Raw genomic sequence first — 14,265 nt, forward strand, 5'->3', positions numbered from 1 at the left:
ACTTTAATGTCTCAAATCAGGGATCAGCAAATGTTTTCTATAAAGTATCAGATAGGAGTTTTGGTTTTAGAGATCATACAGTCTCTGTTCCAACTATTCAAGTCTATCGTTGTTATCCCAAAATAGCCATAAACAATACTTAAATCACTGGGTATGGCTGTGCTTTAACCAACCTTTTTTATTTTTATTCTTTGCCAATGCTGGGGCTTGAACTCAGGGCTTGGGTACTGTCCCTGACCTTCTTGTTGCTCAAGGCTAACACTCTACCACTTGAGCCATAGCACCACTTCTGGCGTTTTCTGTTTATGTGGTACTGAGGAATGGAATCCAGGGCTTCATGCATGCTAGGCAAGCACTCTACCACTGAGCCACATTCCCAGCCCCCAAGCATTTATAACATTAAAAAAATCATTACCTTCAAACAACTGTACAAGGGAGTTTTGTTTAATGTGTCCATTTATAGATGCAATACATCTTTTCCAACCAAATGTTTTCAAAACCTGTGGCAGAAACAAGGGACTTGGCCTGGGTGCCAAAAAATGGCAAGCTATAAAGTTCATTTTCAACAGTGTCTTGTACATCTCATTGTTACAATGGGTCAACCTGTATCCTTATTTCAACATTTTGTTATTTCCCTTCCCCTCCCCAAATTAGAAAAATGTATATACAAGATACAGGGCACCAACATCAAATACAGTGACAACAGGGGTTATACTATGGGGAAAGAACATACAAAAGAAATAAAAATCACACAGTACATTATAAGTACATTAAAAACAACACCAACAGCCGGGCGCTGGTGGCTCACGCCTGTAATCCTAGCTACTCAGGAGGCTGAGATCTGAGGATCGCGGTTCAAAGCCAGCCCAGGCAGGAAATACCCCGAGACTCCCATCTCCAATAAACCACCAGAAAACCAGAAGTGGCGCTGTAGCTCAAGTGGTAGAGCGCTCGCCTTGAGCTGAAGAGCTGAGGGCCAACGCCCAGGCCCAGAGTTCAAGCCTCACGACCGACCAAAAAAAAAAACAAAAAACAAAAACACCAACTGCCGGGCGCTGGTGGCTCATGCTTGTAATCCTAGCTTCTCAGGAGGCTGAGATCTGAGGATCAAGGTTCAAAGCCAGCCTGGGCAGGCAAGTCCATGGAACTCTTATCTCCAATAAGTCACCAGAAAACCGGAAGTGGTGCTGTAGCTCAAGTGGTAGAGCACTAGCCTTGAGCTGAAGAGCTGAAGGACAGTGCTCAGGCTCAGAGTTCAAGCCTCATGACCGACAAACAAACAAACAAACAAACGAAAAAAAAAAACACCAACAAAGATAAAACCTCTTGTATCCCTGTCTTGGGGTTCATTTCACTTAGCATCTTATCTCCAATAAGCCACTCAAAAACTGGAAGTGGCACTGTGGCTCAAGTGGTAGAGTGCTAGCTTTGAGTGCAAAGAGGGTCAGGGACAATACCCAGGCACTGAGTTCAAGCCCCACAACCAACAAAAAATGTAAGGGGATAATAGAAAGTAATACAGGGAGTAAATTTTATCAAGGCACATTATATGTATGTATAGATGTATTACAATAAAATCCTTTGTACAATCATTATATGCTTGTAATTAATTGTTAAAAACAGGTGACAGGCCATAGTTTGTCTAATTCCATCACAAACAAAGCAACCAGCCAGCCCTTCCAACTCAACTGCTGACCCTTGCCTGAGGCTCAAAGGGAAGACTTAGAGTCTGCAGAAAGGCTAGAGTTAAAAAAAATTCAATACACTTGTTATGATATAACCCCTATATCATAACAAGCCCTATATGATAATACTCATACTAGCAAAGTGCTTTCAGTGGAAGGGGAAGACAAGAAGAGTCAGACCAGACTTCAAATCTTGGCACATTTATACATTTGTGTGACCTTGAAGCCAGGGTCTTGACCCTGTGGTTCCTCCTGCTGCCTGTGGTCAGTATTGGACACATTGATGCAAGTGAAGAGTTTGGCCCAGTGCCTGGCCCTTGGGAGCAGCTGACTACAGTAGGAGCTGCTATTCGCTCTGTTAGCTCTAACTCTACTCTGGAAATGTGGACAGGCCAGGCATCATTCCCTCCAATTTATAGGTGGGGAAATAGGCTGAGTCATTTGTTCAAATGCATAGAGCTGCTAATCCATAAGTCAAGCCTCCAGCCTAGGATCTTCCTATTGTCATTCACTGCCCTGCTCTCACAAAGGGTATACTTCCCATTCTGGAAACTTCCAGTGTTCTAAATAATATATAAAGCCTCTTCAGGGACACATTTGGTCCACAGCTCTCTCTTACGGAGATTGGGCAACAGTCAACAACCCTTCCCAGAGGTACTAAGTGCTCATGCTTAGTACGTTATTCCAGCACCGTGGCCAGGAATTGCAGTGCCAGGCACCTGCTCCAGAACACTTACCTGGCACTTATGATTCCTTTACACACAAGGTCCACAAACCCAAGTTTCTGTTCTGACTCTGGGTCTGCACAGGGTTTGCTAAGCACACTTGGCACAATCTTTCTTTGGCCTCTTTGAGCCTTAGCCTGTCTTCCTGCCCAGGCCAGTTTGAGGAGGTAGATGAAGGTGAAGCACCTTTTGATGAATAGTGCTTTGTTGTGGGAGTGCCTCAGGCCCTTCCAGTTACATTCTGGAGGGGGTTTAGGGCCTGCCACAGAGACCTACAAGGAAGAGCTCTGGGAGAAGTGGACATGCAGTGGGAAAATGGGAAGCTCAGCCACCATGGAATGCACTGCTGGGTTATATGGATCTGCCCAGCTTCTCTTTACCCCAAGGGCTGCTGGAAGCCTCATGTCTCACTTTTCCTATGGTGCAAAGCAAGTGTTTCTTGGTTGTCTCCAAGTGTTAGATAATTGGTAGGCTGCAGCTGCATTAGTTCAGTGGCCACAAAGTAGCTGCCATGAAGCTAGCTCTGTTGTTCTTTTAGGGGTTTACTCCCCCCACCATGTATTTTTATGGGATAACTGTCTTTGATCTCGATATCCAAGTAGTATTCTAGAAGGTCAGGCTGGCAGGAGGCCAGGAGGCCACCCAATATTTGAGGATCCTTCATTTTTTTTGTCAGTCATGGGGCTTGAATTCTGGGCCTGGGCCTTGTCACTTAGCTCTTCAGCTGCCAGAGCGCCACTTCTGGGTTTCTGGGGGTTTATTGGAGATAAGAGTCTCACGGACTTTCCTGCCTGGGCTGGCTTCGAACCGCGATCCTCAGATCTCAGCCTCCTGAGTAGCTAGGATTACAGGTGTGAGCCACCAGCACCCAGTAAAAGCCTCTTCATTTTTTAAAAATAATTTTTATTGAGGTTAAGTGATTACATAAATTTCACAAAATTCACAGTATTATGAGATAGTGATACTTAAAGTCACAAACACATTTTAACCTTCACAAGGCAAATTGTCATTATCATGGTGTATAATGTTTGTGAATTCTATGAGCTTTGACAATACTATTTCTTCCACATTGTGTGATATGTACACTTTTTTCCTTTTGATTAGTGTAAACTGTTCCCTTTTTCCCCCTCATTCCCTCCCTCCCATTGCTGCCCTTGAGTTGCTTAGTTCATTTTAATCAATGTTCAGTACAGCTGATGAAGCCCCTTCATTTTTACAGATGGGTAAGTTGGGACTCAAAGTGACCAGCATGAGATAATGTAGCTAAATATCAGCCAACTTGTACACTGTTTTTAGTCTTTATCACAACCCCATTTTATTTTATTATTATTTATGCAGGTGCTGGAGATTGAATTCTAGGCCTAGGTGTTGTCCCTGAGCTTTTTCAATCAAGGCTAGCACTTTACCACTTGAGCCACAGCTCCATTTCTGGCTTTTAGGTGGTTAATTGGAAACAAGCATCTAACAGTCTTTTCTGTACAGGTTAGCTTCAAACTGTGATCCTCAGATGTCAGCCTCCCAAGCAGCTAGGATTACAGCTCACAGCCCCATTTTATAGTTGAGGAAACTAGGCACTGGGAGACCAATTCATTCATTTAAGGATTTCTGTGCCATGTGCTTTAAGAGGCCTTGTTTCAAAGAGAGGCAAAGGCCCTGTTCAAATGTCAAGTATTCCTTCCAGGGCTGTGTTCGATTGGTTCACTGTCTAGCAACTGTAGGAGAAGAACTCTGGCCCCTTCCATCCATGAAGACCAACAAAGTGCTTGTGTCTGCAGGATTGTAGGAAGTCTTCTGGGAAGAGGAGACCCATCTTTCCAGCTAAGCAGGGACATTTCTACCTCGCTCCAGCGCAAGCATGGGATGACAGACTGCTGGCTCTGGCATGCATGATGAGGGTTTTCCCACCCCCATCCTGTGTTTGGGCTCCCAGATTTTCTCATAGTCTGGAATTACTTTGGCCGCCTTGTTAACTCTCAGCTCAGGTGTGAGGGATGTGGAAAGAAAAGGAGGATAAGTATGAGGTGCCAAGGCACAGAAAGGGCTAGAGGGGAGGTCTTCCCATTCAACCTCCCACTTCAGCACCTCAGAGATCCTCCACTCTAGTTCCCCGACTGGCTCAGTCCCATAGCCCTTGTCACCCCCATTCCATTCTCAAATGATCTCACAAGTTTTAAGTCCCAGTCTTTATGCACGTTTCTAAAGAAAGTTCCCTCAACCTTCGCTCAACCTTCCAAAACCCAGGCATAGGAAAGAGTCCTTTGGCTTACCCTGGATATCCACTGAAAGAGACCCCCCTCCCAAGCAGGGCAGTGATAGAGGCCTGCTCACCACTTTGCTTCTGGGAAGCTCCAGGGAAAGGAGGTGTGTGGCAAGTAACAGCCCTTGCTGTCTTTTGCTGCCATAGCACCTCATGTAGCCCCACCCCCACCCAGGCTCTCTTCTGGACTTGAACCTATGCATTGGCAGATGCTTCTCCTGTTTCCCTAGACCTCCTTTCTAGGGTTCTCCATCTCCCCCTCTCCCGAGTTGCCCTGGTCATTCAATTGCTAGCCAAAGCCTACTATGAAGGCTCGCCAGATGCTCCCCCAGCCTTGAGAGTCACTCCACATGGGACTTTCAAGATTGGAACCCAAGTTTGTCTCTTGATCTCCAAAGGTCTTGTGTTTTGCAACTCTGCAGGTGTTGGTCGGATGGAGTGAGGACATAAGCATGCTGAAGGTGACATTGCCCACTCTTCCCAGGGCAGGATAGTTACCAATCCACTGGCCAAACTTGAGTCTAGCACTTCACCTTCTTGAGTCTCCATTTACCATTTCTAAAATGGAAATAATAATCCCTAGCTGAGTCATAGGGGAGTCTTTTGAGGAACCTCCATACTACTTTCCAAAGTGGTTGAACAAGTGTACACTCCCACCAACAATACAGTAGAATTCCCTTCTGGCCACATCCCCTCCAGCATCTGTTGTTATTAGAGTTCTTGATTATAGCCATTCTAACTGGGGTGAAGTGGTATCTCAGTGTTGTTTTGATTTGCATTTCTTTTATGGCTAGGGAGGTTGAGCATTTCTTCATGTGTCTATTGGCCATCCTTCTTTCTTCTTCAGAGAAGCTTCTCTTTAAGTCTTTCGCCCACTTATTTATTGGGCAGTTGTTTCTTTGAGGATTTGTTGTTGGTGGATTTAATTTTTTGAGTTCCTGGTATATTTTAAATATGACACCCTTGTCCGTTGTATAGCTAGTGAAGATCTTCTCCCAATCTGTGGGCTTTCTATTGATCTTGCTAGCTATGTCCTTTGCCATGCAGAAACTCTGCAGCTTCATGCAATCCCATTTGTCCAACCTTTCTTTGACTTGTTGTGTTTCTGGGTCTCTATTAAGAAATTTTCAGCCTGTGCCAAGGAGACCTAGGGTTTCTCCTATTCCATCCTGTAATGTTTTCAGGGTGTCTGTTTTGACTTCGAGGTCTTTGATGCATTTTGCATTGATTCTGCAGGGTGATATATAAGGATCTAGCTTTAGTTTTCTACAAGTGATTAACCAATTTTGCCAGCACCATTTACTGAAGAGGCTCTTTTTCTTCCATTCTATTTTTTTTAGCTCCCTTATGTCAAAAAAATGAACTTTACAACTTTGGTGCGGGGTGGGAGGGTTGGGGGGGGAGATGGGAAGGGATGGGAAGGGGAAACAAAGGAGGAGGCAACAATGCTTGATAAGAAATGTACTCATTACCTTGCTCATGTAATTGTAACCCCTCTGTACGGTATTTTCACAATAAAAAAATAATTCCTAGCTTCTTCACAGTCCCATATTGATGGGAAATTCAGAAGTCAAAATATTTGATAGAAGGCTGGAAATGTGGGTTAGTGCTAGAGTGCTTGTCTAGCATGCATGAAGCCCTGGGTTCGATTCTTCAGTACCACATAAACAGAAAAGCCAGAAGTGGTACTGTGGCTCTAGTGGTAGAGTGCTAGCCTTGAGAAAAAAAGCTCTGGGATAGTGGCCAGGCCCTGAGTTCAGTCCCTAGGACTGGCAAAAAAAATTGATAAAGAGTTAAGGGCATAGCTTAAATAGTAGAGTGATGTCCAGCAAGCTCAAGGCCTATCCAGCTAGCGCAAATCCCCACTTGTGGAAAAGAAAACACAATATTTGGTACAGTGAGAGTGTCGTAAGGCATGCATGTATGACACAAGGAGGGAGAATTACCTCCAGGGTACAGTGAAAGTGTTTTGTAATCTTTTTTTGGGGGGGGGGTTCGGTTGTGGGGCCTGAACTCTGGGCCTGGGCATTGTCCCTCAGCTCTTCAGCTCAAGGCTAGCACTCTACCACTTGAGCCACAGCGCCACTTACGGCTTTTTTCTTTTTGCTTATGTGGTGCTGAGGAATCAAACCCAGGGCCTCAGGCATGCAAGGCAAGCGCTCTACCACTGAGCAACCCTCCCAGCCCATTTTGTAATCTTTAAAGGGCTATAGAAATTCTTTTCTCAGGCTGGGGTTGTAGCTCACTGGTAGAACAGGTGTTTAGGATGACCAAGGCCCTGAGTTCCATCCCCAGCTTCTCTCTGCTCCCCATCCCCCTAAAAAACCCAAAACATTATTTCTCACCATTAACTAAGTGCTTACTGAGGGCCTGACATAGACCACATTTATTGTAACCCAGAGAGGGAGATAGACGTTAGTTTTTAAAATTACAATGGACTATTTGACCAGAAGTGGTGGCAAAGTTTCGGGAAGGGGTGAGTCCAGGCCTCTAGGAAATCGGCTGATTCTACCAGAACTGGTAGCTGAGACTTTTAGAGTGAGTTGGAAGTAAACAGGAAGGAAGTCTTTGCAGGCAGAGTTCATGTCCAAGCAGAGAGGGAAATCCGTGTCCAAGAAGAGGGAAGAAGCAGACACAACTTATACCTAAACTCATTTTACAGATGAGGAAGCAAGCTTTAAGGGAGTCTGTAATGTGCCTAATGAGAGATTCCACTGCACTTCTACATGTGTGGAGTCCCTGTCCAGCTTTACACTGGTTAGGCAGGATTTGCTATGGTAGCTATGGTAGCTAAGACATCCCCTCCTGATAATGCTCTGTAAGGAATGGTTGAGGTCCTTTCCCTACCCTCTAGAAGTGAGTGGCCATTGGTGCCCAAATAGTATGCTTTGCAAGCTCCTTGTATGTTTTTCTTTCCTTGAGGTCACTGGAGTCTCTCTCCTTCCAGCCTGCTTAGTCTTTGGGTAAAATCCAGTGTGATGTGACAGGCTTCCCCCTGCTGGCGAATGTCAGAATTGCAACCACTCCTCCCAAAATGGGTATGACTGGAAATACTGATGATGCTTGTGCATAGTATGTAGGTGCGAGAGGGAGAGAAATTGCACCCAAGGTACTGTAAGGTGAAGGCCATGTTGGCAAAAGACAAAATCTGGGCCTCAGCATCCTTATAGGACTAGCCAATGCTATCTGGTTCTGTACCTGTCCCAAGAAGTGCTTCCTTCGGTGCCCCCCATCCCCATGTTACCACTGGTCTCCTGCTCCTGTGGGAAAGCCCACAGTTTCTGGAGACAACACTTTTAATTTCCACACATGCTCATGAGCTTCCCATCCCCTTTCAAGGCCCTCATGCAGGGCTGTTCTTTACCTCTGTGTGTGCTTATGCCCCCTTGCAAGATGATTCTAGTCATAGAACCTTCTAATTAGAAGGCTGTCTCTCTCTGCCAACTCTGTTATCAAAGCTTTTCAAGGGTGTTACACCTGTCTACTTACCACTCTCAGCTATAAGGTGTATTTTTACCTAGAGCATCAGAAGGCCATGAGTTAGGCTATTCTTTTTGTTCTTGAGCTTATAGTTTATTTTTTTTATTTATAGCCTAGTTTTTCTTTTAGTAACCACTTCTTTTATCACTCCTCCAAATGGCATGAAAATACTAGCCTACCTTGCTGGCTTCAGCGAGCAAAACCCCTTGATGAGGCCATCAGCCATCAGCTAAGTACTTGAGTGACTGGATCAAAGAGAGGAATATCAGATCAGAGTCTAATGACCCCCCTTGGACTTTGCCCAATAGGAAAGCTTTCTGAATGAGCTCAGAGGGCTGGGAGATTTGGAGGAGCCAAGTTCAGCTCGCAGCAATCAGCTCCCAGTGACTACTTATATGCAGGCAGGCCTGTCCTTGTCCTTTGCCCATGGGTGGGGCACACAGCCATAGCCACAGCATTTCCAGGAAATCCCCTCTTGGGCTCCTTGGACTGTGGCCTTGTACTCTCATAGAAGTATTCACAGAGGGGAGATACTTTCTGCCAGTTTCTCTCACCCTGTCACTAGGCTTGGCTCTTGCTTTGCCTAACTTAAGACTTGCACCTTTTCATCTGTTGTCCTCCCCATGGGGCTGAGGAGTGAGAGGTGGTATGACAGAGAGGAAGCTGTCACCCTAGATCTGTCACTTGAGAGCTGGATCACTGTCCCCCTCTTAGCTTGACTTTCCTTATCTATAACATAGGAGATGTGGTCTTTAGGGTTGGATGAAGACACTGATTTCAAAAGCATTTTGAGGCCTGGAGGTATAGCTCAATGGTAGTGTGCTTGCCTAGCATGCCCAAGTGCTTGAATACCTCTGGTGATGGGGAGCTCATCACAAAGCATTTTGAAAAGACAACCACTGCCTGAAGCAAGCATGCAAGTATACAGTTAAAAGCACTGACGTGGGGCTGGGAAGGTGGCTCAGTGGTAGAGCATGCCTGAGGCCCTGGGTTCAATTCCTCAGCACCACATAAGCAGAAAAAGCTGGAAGTGGCGCTGTGGCTCAAGTGGTAGAGCGCTAGCCTTGAGCTGAAGAGCTGAGGGACAGCGCCCAGGCTCAGAGTTCAGGCCCCATGACTGACCAAAAAAAAAAAAAAAAAAAAAGCACTGACATGCTATCTGTAGCCAGCTCAGCAGAGTCCCACCCTTGATAGAATGGGTAAAAAGTTTGTAGCAAACTATCCTGCAGCATCCCAGGCTTGGTAAGGACTGCAGCTGAACAGTGAATAGAGAAATATCACTGTCAAGCACAATGGCACATGTTGTAATCCTAGCTACTCAGGAGGCTGAGATCTGAGGATCTGCATTCCAAGTCAGGCTGGACAGAAAAGTCCTTGAGACTTGCATCTCCAATTAATCGCAAAAACCCAAGTGGAGGTGTTGCTCAGGTAGTAGAACACCAGCCTTGAATGACAAAGCTATGGGATAATACCAAGGACCTGAGTTCAAGATTCAATACTGGCACCAAGAAAAAAAGCAGATAAATACCACTAATATTTGTTGAGAACTTAGGTGCTTTGCATCTATATACATATATATATATATAATTTATTTAATCCTCATAAGCACCCCACAATATAGACACCTTACTATCCCTATTTCATGCACAAGGAAGCCTAGGCTCAAGTATGATCCGAAGTCACAAAGGTAATATACTGGACCAAGATTTAAATGCCTATTGTCTGGCTCTGCAACCTATACTCTTTTTTCTTCTCCTTTGGTCATTGGAGATAAGGTCTTGCTATATAACCCAGGATGGCCTGGAACTCACAACTCTCCTGCCTCAGTCTCCCAAGTGCTGGGATTACAAGTACATGCTATCATACCTGTTATGGAATCTGTGTTCTTAATCATTATCCTCTAACAGTCTCTAAACAATCTCCACTGAGCACTTGTTTTGCCTTTGCTTGAATACCTCCAGTGATGGAGAACTCATTACATCCCAAGGTAGCCTGTTCTGACTTCACACAGCTGTACCATCTAGAATCTTCATGTAAGTTTAACCAAGCCTTTGGTAATTCAAACCACACACAAACATCTAGGTTCCCAGGAGACTTGGGTGGGGAGCAGGCTAAAAACAGAAAGCTTTTTTTTGTCAGTCATATGGCTTGAATTCAGGGTCTGGGTACTGACCCGAGCTTTTCTGCTCAAGGCTAGCACTTTACCACTTTAAGCCACAGCTCCACTTATGGTTTTCTGGTGATTCATTGGAGATAAGAGACTCATGGACTTTTCCTTCCTAGGCTGGCTTTGAACCACAATCCTCAGATCTCAGCCTCCTGAGTAGCCAGGATTACAGGTGTGAGCTACCAGCACCTGGCAACAGAAATCTTTTGAAGGAAACATTCTCCTTGTACCCCTCTGACCTCATAGGCTTCTATGGAACACACTTTGAAAATCCTTGGCAATCCAGATAAAGAGACTGAGAACCAGGGAAGGTGAATGAATTGCCCAAGGACCCTGGATGTTGAAACAGGAAGTAAAGTATTTCCTTGCACCTCAACATTCTATTCAGTTGGGGAGAGTTGGGTAGTGGGCCTACACAGTGCCAACTGTATGAACAGGTGCTCACTAAATGCTGAACGATTGAATACATAGGCTAGTGTTATGAAGCGTAGATTTGTAGTTTCTTTTTCCCATTAGCCCTAATTTCCTGGAAAAGTTAGTTGTACATCATGCTTTGAGATCCTTCAAAGCAATATTTCCATGGTAACCAGGCCTAGACCTGCCACTTTATAGGGTCAAATTCTTTTCTGTCACATGTCTCTGAGCTTACTTCAGCAAAGACTTTAAACTATCTTTAGTGTCCAAGGAGAGGCCACTGTCAGGTGGGAGACCTGCAGAATGGGGCTGCTATGGGCGGATCCCAGAGCTCATATCTGCTCAGAAGTTCTGGGACTGATCGCCCTTGCTGGGGTTTCCATGGTAACAACACTAGGCTAATGGGTTGCCAGGGTGATGGCGCACTACTGCTAAGATTGCACAGCACTGGACCACACAGGGCCACCAAGTTGAAACGATGCTAATAACACCTTTCTGAGTCTCCATGACAACAACACTCAAGCACCAGGCTAGGCTTTGTCCCAAATGTAGATTAGGTCCCCACCTTGTACACTCAGCAAAAATACCCTGGGAGGGCTAGCCACTGGCATGGTAGCCCCAGGGCTTGGCCCCTGTCATTCTCACCCTAAGAGAAGAGAGGGCCAGGGTTTGTTCCCTTCCTTAGTCCCTTCTTTGCTCCAAGTCCGTTGTCCACACTGCTTCTGAAGATTTCAGGCTGGAGCAGCCTAGGTTTGGACCATTAGTGATGTCAGGGGAAAGGTCAAGGCAGGAACTGGACACAGGCTAGCTGGGGTGGGAGAAAATGGTGCCTTGGGCACCTTTTTGCTGTGGCTGCTCCTAGGCCATTTGGGCTCATGTATTCTGAGGCCAAAGAGCCACCTCACCCTGTTAAAGGGCATGGATTCAGAGTTTTCAAACTAATTTTTTTTGTCAGTTGTGGGGCTTGAACTGAGGGACTGGGTGCTGTTCCTAAGCTTTTCTGCTCAAGGCTAGCACTCTACCACTTTGAGCCACACCACCACTTCCGGTTTTCTGGTGGTTTAACTGGATATGAGTCTCACAGACTTTTCTGCCCAAGCTGACCTTGAACCATGATCTTAGATCTCAGCCTCCTGAGTAGCTAGGACTATGGGCATGAGCCATCAGTGCCTGGCTCTAATATTTTTAAAGTCATGGCATGTATAAACTGCAGCAGTATCCATTCCATCTCATCCTCCACACTGCCAGTGTCCCCCGAGGTTTCTGTAGAACACAATGTGAATAACCTTGCCTCTATCTAGGTCAGTCCACATCATAGTCCAGATGGAGAGGCTGAGAGCCAAGGATGGAGGAGAACTGCCCAAGTCCCCACAGCCAAGCTAAACCCCAGGACTCTTGGGTTTGTAAGGGCACTCCCCAAAAATCAGAATTTTAAGAATGTCTGGGTCACCTCTAACTTGGTCTCTCTCATTTCCCAAGGACCACTGGGGCTTTGCCTTGCTAACCATCATAGAGCTTATGAGAAAGGTCTAGGGAGAAGTTTCCATTATGGGGCAGGTAAACATGTTTAGAAGGCACCATTTCGGGTTGACTGTTTTTTATGCCTTCTATATGCAAAGATATGTGTGACTGGTCATCTTATGTCTTCTCTACAAGCTGTCGAAGAAGGCATAATTATTTTTCTTTAACAAAGGAAAAGGATACTGAAGCTGGAGAAGATGGGTAACTAAAACTTGGGTGTACTAAATACTCTTCAGCAAGCAGACCTCCTCATTAGCCCCAGCAAGGAATTCTGGGATGAATGCTAACTTCTCTGCTGACACTGAGCTGAGGGAGCTGGATGTGTTCCAGGAATTAAGACCTCTCACTACCTGCAATGCTGCCCCTCTTGGGGTGACTGCAGGGCTAATCTAGTCTCCAAATCAGGATGAATGTGGGGGTTTATGTTTGTTTGATTTTGTTTTTGTCAGTCATGGGAGCTTGAACTCAGGGCCTGGGCACTGTCCCCTGAGCTCATGGCTAGTGCTCTACCACTTTTGAGCCACAGTGCCACTTCTGATTTTCTAGTGGTTAATTGGAGATGAGTCACACAGACTTTCCTGCCCAGGCTGGCTTTGAATCACAATCCTCAGATCTCATTCTCCTCAGTGGCTAAAATTATAGGCGTGAGCCACCAGCACCCAGCAGGATGTGTGTTATTGATTTATAATATGGCATACTTGCTAGTCATAACAGTAAGAACATCTTGTGAGTTAGGATGCGGAGGGAGGCAGTGGTTACTACTTGCCATGGAAACTAAGGAATAAAAGGTCTGTAATTTCCTGGTATGGTGATGCATACCTATAATCCCAACACTCAGGAGGCTGAGGCAGAAGGATCATAAGTTCCAGCACAACCTAGACTACATAATAAAATTCTGTCTAAAACAAAACAACAACAACATCAACAACAAAAGTTCTGTAATTGTTTATTTAGACTGGATAGCAAGAGACAGAGTAACTGCCCCAATTCCTGAATGCATGGCTTTGTTGGACCATGCTAGACTTGTTGATCTGGTGTATGTGGCTCCTTGTTTGGCACCTGTACTCCCTGGATCTAGAATCCTCTTTTCCTGGGTATCAACATCGTTTAATGTCTCTTGTCCTTCGCTATTTCCTTTAAATGACAACTTATCAGTAGACTTCCTACCCACCCCTATATTTAAAATCTCTTATGTACCTCTACATTTTTTGTGATAGTCTTGGGCCTGGATGCTATCCACCTGATGCTCTACCACTTGAGTCACAGCTCCACTTCCAACTTTTTTGGTGGTTAATTGGAGATGAGTCTCACAGGCTTTCCTGTCATGATACTCAGATCTCAGCATCCTGAGTAGCTAAGATTACAGTTGTAAGCCACGGGCACCTGGCACTTCATCTACTATTTAATCTATATTATGGTTACAATCTTAAATCTTGCTTCTTGTTCTTTCCCATGCTAGAAGTGAACTCCAGAAGGGAGAGAGTTGTTGTTTCCATTCTGCACAGTTTTCGCAGGACTTATGAACTTGGCATTCAGTAGGCAGGAAGGGGCTGAGGGACAGCTCCCTCCAAGAAATTTGCGTGTCAGTCAGAGAAGGCTTCTTGGAGGAGGCTCAGTCATGTACCTGTAACTCTGCTGCACCTGAAGACATCCCTGAAAGAATGGGTCAGGTTGGGGGTAGTATACACATATGACAGTGTGTGGAGACTATGTGGAAATGGGTAGGACTAGTAATGGGGATGTGGGTATGGGAGTGACTAGAGGAGGAACCATACTGCTCAGGAGAGACAAGGAAAAGACGGCTGGCTGTTGAGGTAGGAGCAGGGCCAAAGCCTAGTTTAGCCCTTCAGCGTCATGTTGGTTTCCAGCAGGTGGCCTTAGTGTGACTAGCTCTGCGACATGGCCAGATCCTCCCAAGCAGAGTCCCTTGAGGGGTCAAGCATCTCTGAGGAGGTGGGGGGCCAAACTTCAGGCATTTCCCCTCATGAACCAAAGGAATGCCGGAGAAGCCCCAAG

The sequence above is a fragment of the Dipodomys merriami genome, unplaced genomic scaffold, assembly GCF_024711535.1.
Source record: "Dipodomys merriami isolate MVZ:Mamm:240054 unplaced genomic scaffold, mDipMer1.0.p SCAF_3, whole genome shotgun sequence".
NCBI classification, from domain to species: Eukaryota; Metazoa; Chordata; class Mammalia; order Rodentia; family Heteromyidae; genus Dipodomys; species Dipodomys merriami.